The sequence below is a fragment of the Zingiber officinale genome, chromosome 8A (assembly GCF_018446385.1).
Source record: "Zingiber officinale cultivar Zhangliang chromosome 8A, Zo_v1.1, whole genome shotgun sequence".
Lineage (NCBI taxonomy): Eukaryota > Viridiplantae > Streptophyta > Magnoliopsida > Zingiberales > Zingiberaceae > Zingiber > Zingiber officinale.
The window spans coordinates 56,303,963-56,308,802 of record NC_056000.1 but is presented as its reverse complement, the minus strand read 5'-3'; positions in this window follow the sequence as shown (position 1 = coordinate 56,308,802).

The window sequence follows — 4,840 nt, the reverse complement described above, 5'->3', positions numbered from 1 at the left end:
GTACTCCGATGGCGTAAAGTGCCGGGTATTTCTCACCACTCTATCAGAATCTGCACATAGGTGGTTTCGGAGGCTGCCGGACGGCTCTATCACTAGTTTCCCGGAGTTCCGGAAGGCATTTCTTCATCACTTTGCGAGCAGCCGACGTTATCAAAGGACAAGCGTCAGCCTGTTCACCATCAAACAAGAACCAAGAGAATCTCTCCGGGCGTATATACAGCGATTTAATCAGGTAGCGATGGACATCCCCACAACCACCTCGGAGACAATGGTAAACGCCTTCACGCAAGGCCTTGCGGAAGGTGACTTCTTCCGCGCGCTCATTCGCAAACCGCCCAGAGACTACGACCACATGCTACACCGGGCGAATGAGTATATAAATGTGGAAGAGGCGGAGGCTGCCCAACGGAAGGAAACTCATGCCGAACGTCCGGCCCATGCCGAACGGAAGCAGCCCGCTGCCCATCATCCACCAAGAGGACCAAGAGTTGAGGCATCCCGGGCACATCATGTAAAGTCCCCGGTGGTCCAAGAGGTAGCGGCCGAGCGGCCAAAGATGAAGAAAAAGAGGGTATGGACCCCAATGTTTTGCTCTTTCCATAATACTGACTCCCACAACACCCGTGACTGTTGGGGCCTGCCTTCAATCACCCATCCCGTACGACGGGGTGGCCCTCGTCGATCGCCTTCACCCGACCGCCGGCAGCGGCATCAAGAGTCCGGTCGGCGAACATATAGAAGATCTCCCGAACAACGTTTCCCTCCAAGGCATGAAGATCGCTCTCGAAGGTCCAATGAGCGACCTAGGCAGTCCGCTCGGGAGGAGGAGAACAGAAACAACACCTCCCGGGGAGAAATCAATATTATTGCGGGTGGGCCGACCGGAGGAGATTCACACAGGGCGAGAAAGGCAAGCGCCCGGCAGCTCAGAATCCATGAGGTGGGTTGCAGCCAAGAGAAGGAGAGCGGACCCGAGATCAGTTTTGGGCCCAAGGATCTGGAGGGAGTTGAAGTGCCGCATGATGGTGCCCTTATCATCAAAGCGGTGATAGCCAACTACATCATCCACCGTATCTTCATTGACACTGGCAGCTCGGTCAACATCATCTTCAGAAAGGCTTTTGATCAACTACAAATCGATCAAGCCGAGCTGCTGCCCATGACAACCCCCCTCTACGGGTTTACGGGCAATGAGGTTCTTCCGGTCGGACAGGTAAGACTGGCTATCTCCTTAGGGGAAGAACCGCTCCGGAGAACGAGGACAACAAACTTTGTGGTGGTCGACTCCCTTTCATCCTACAACGTGATACTGGGACGACCGGCGTTAAGCGAATTCCGAGCTGTTGTGTCGACGTTCTATCAGAAGATCAAATTCCCGGTCGAGGACAAAATCGGTGAAGTGCGAGGAGATCAGTTAGCCGCTCGGAAATGCTATGTGGAAATGGTCCGAGCCGAATCCAGCGCCACATCCCCAGCGTCCATTGACCCAGGTTCGGACAGGATCAATTTGGGACTGCTCGGTTGAGGATAAATAAATGTGCAACGGTTCGCCGACAGCTGGCTTGACCAGCACAGGTAGGGAATTTAAGTACGTCTTCAGTTCTTCAAAGGCCCGATCGCAGTCTTCATTCCATTGGAACTTTGTAGCTTTGCGGAGGACTTTGAAGAACGGAAGGCTCCGGTCGGCAGTCTTGGAGATGAAGCGTGATAGCGCTGTAATCCGACCGGTCAGCCTCTGTACTTCCCTCATGTTCCTGGGCGGTGGCATGTCCTGAAGAGCCTTCACCTTGCTAGGATTAGCTTCAATACCCCGTTCGGTCACAATATAGCCCAAGAAACGTCCTCCTTTGGCGCCGAACAAACACTTATGAGGATTTAGCTTGACCCCATATTTTCTGAGTGTACGGAAGGTTTCTTCCATATCTTCGCATAAAGTGGCCGCTCGGAGACTTCGTCCTTATTTCCTGGCGCACACGATTATCGTCAAGACCAATAGCCCGTTGGGACGAGTGCTTTTAAATCCAGAAGCTTCCGGATGGCTCATCAAATGGACAACTGAGCTAAGCGAATTTGATATTCAATATCAACCCCGCTCGGCTATGAAGGCACAAGCCTTAGCCGATTTTGTGACGGAGGTGCAGGACCCGGAACCCGAAGCTGTGTGGAAAGTGTTCGGGGATGGATCGTCCACTAGACACGGGAGCGGTATTGGCATAGTTTTGTTGTCCCCACAAGGAGAGCGGATGCAGCTCTCCGTCCGGATAGATTACCGAGCGACCAACAACGAAGCAGAATATGAAGCCCTTATTGCTGGATTGCAGGCCGCTCGGCACGTTGGAGCCGTCCGGGTCATCCTTTATTCAGATTCCCAGTTGGCCGCTCAGCAAATCTCGGGGATTTTCGAGATAAATAGTACAAGGCTCAAGCTCTACGTGGAAGCTATTGAAAAACTTAAGCTCAACTTTAGGGAGGTGATTATTCAGAAGATCCCCCGGGCAGAGAATCAAGTGGCGGATGAATTGGCCAAGCTGGCAAGCGCGTTATCCCCGGTCGGCTCTCAGAAGCCGATCGAGCAAGTATCTTTAGTAGCACATGTCGATCGGAGGGATGACATCACATACCCGAGCCCGACTGGAGGACAATTATTGTGGAGTTTTTGCGCTCGGGAGCTTCCCCCTCCGACCGGGAAGAAGCTCATTTACTGAAGAGAAAGGCTAGTCGGTTCACTCTCGTAGGAGATCAACTCTACAAGAAGGCCTTCTCCCGTCCGCTCCTAAAATGCGTCAGCTGGGAAGATGCCGAGTACATCCTTCGAGAAGTGCACCAAGGTTCGTGCGGTGGACATCCAGGCGGACGGTCGTTAACCAGGAAGATTTTGCTAGCCGGGTATTTTTGGCCAACACTTAAAAGGATGCTGCCCGGACCGTTGCAAATTGTCTATCCTGTCAGAAGTATCATAGCATGTCCCACCGACCGGCAGATGAGATGAAAGCATCAACTGTGGCCTGCCCGTTCGACCAATGGGGGATGGACATCGTGGGACCCTTCCCCATGGCTACCGGGCAGCGGAAGTTCTTATTGGTGGCGGTCGACTACTTCTCAAAATGGGTAGAAGCCGAGCCACTTGCAAAAATATCCGAGCAGATGGTTAAAAAGTTCATATGGCAAAATATCATCTGCCGCTTTGGCATCCCAAGACGACTCGTCTCCGACAACGGACGTCAATTCACTGGGAAGCTGCTCGGGAAGTGGTGCGAAAGTTATGGCATCGAGAAGTAATTCACAACGGTGGCATACCCCCAGAGTAACGGTCAGGCCGAGGTAACCAACCGAGAGATTCTCAGAATTTTACGGGCTCGGCTCGACCATGAAGGAGGCAGCTGGGTAGACGAGCTGCCGGGCGTCCTATGGGCTCTCCACACGACACCAAAGGAGGGAACGGGCGTCACTCCATTTCACTTGGTATATGGAGGCGAAGCAGTCATCCCGATTGAAGTTGGGGTGGAGTCCGTTCGGGTACAAAATTATGATGAAGATAACGCCGAACGGAGGAGCATGGAGCTAGAATTGGTCGAAGAGGAGCTCGTCCGGCTGATGGCGTACCGGCAACGTATGAAACAGAACTACAACCGGCGCGTGATCCCCAGAGCCTTTCAAGTGGGCGACCTAGTCTGGAAGAAAGTCAAGCCGGTCGGAGATGTCGACAAGTTGGAAGCTCCCTGGGCAGGACCCTTTGAAGTGGTCGAGAAGCTCCGTTCGGGCGCTTATTACCTCAAGGATGCGGAAGGTCGAATACTGGATCGGCCATGGAGTGCAAATCACCTTCAGCCATATAGAGCTGGGTGATAGATGCGCTTTTGCTCTATTTTGTGTAAATTCAAAATAGCTGTACTCCTTTTATCGCAGGAAACAAATTATTCCCAAGGCATTCTGTGTTCATAGCCGAACGGTTGGTTATCCGAAGGCCCCGTGCCGTTCGGCCGGTGGTAAATTATCTGAGCCAAAGGCTCGAGTATCGAAGGCCCCGTACCGTTCGGACGGAGGTATATTAGCCGAGCCAAAGTCTCGAGGATCGAAGGCCCCGAGCCGTTCGGCCGGAGGTAAACTATTCGAGCAAAATGCTTAAGTCCGAAGGCCCCGTGCCGTTCGGCCGGTGGTAAATTATCCGAGCCAAAGGCTCGAGTATCGAAGGCCCCGTACCGTTCGGACGGAGGTATATTAGCCGAGCCAAAGTCTCGAGGATCGAAGGCCCCGAGCCGTTCGGCCGGAGGTAAATTATTCGAGCAAAATGCTTAAGTCCGAAGGCCCCGTGCCGTTCGGCCGGTGGTAAATTATCCGAGCCAAAGGCTCGAGTATCGAAGGCCCCGTACCGTTCGGATGGAGGTATATTAGCCGAGCCAAAGTCTCGAGGATCGAAGGCCCCGAGCCGTTCGGCCGGAGGTAAATTATTCGAGCAAAATGCTTAAGTCCTAAGGCCCCGTGCCGTTCGGCCGGTGGTAAATTATCCGAGCCAAAGGCTCAAGTATCGAAGGCCCCGTACCGTTCGGACGGAGGTATATTAGCCGAGCCAAAGTCTCGAGGATCGAAGGCCCCGAGCCATTCGGCCGGAGGTAAATTATTCGAGCAAAATGCTTAAGTCCGAAGGCCCCGTGCCGTTCGGCCGGTGGTAAATTATCCGAGCCAAAGGCTCGAGTATCGAAGGCCCCGTACCGTTCGGACGGAGGTATATTAGCCGAGCCAAAGTCTCGAGGATCGAAGGCCCCGAGCCGTTCGGCCGGAGGTAAATTATTCGAGCAAAATGCTTAAGTCCGAAGGCCCCGTGCCGTTCGGCCGGTGGTAA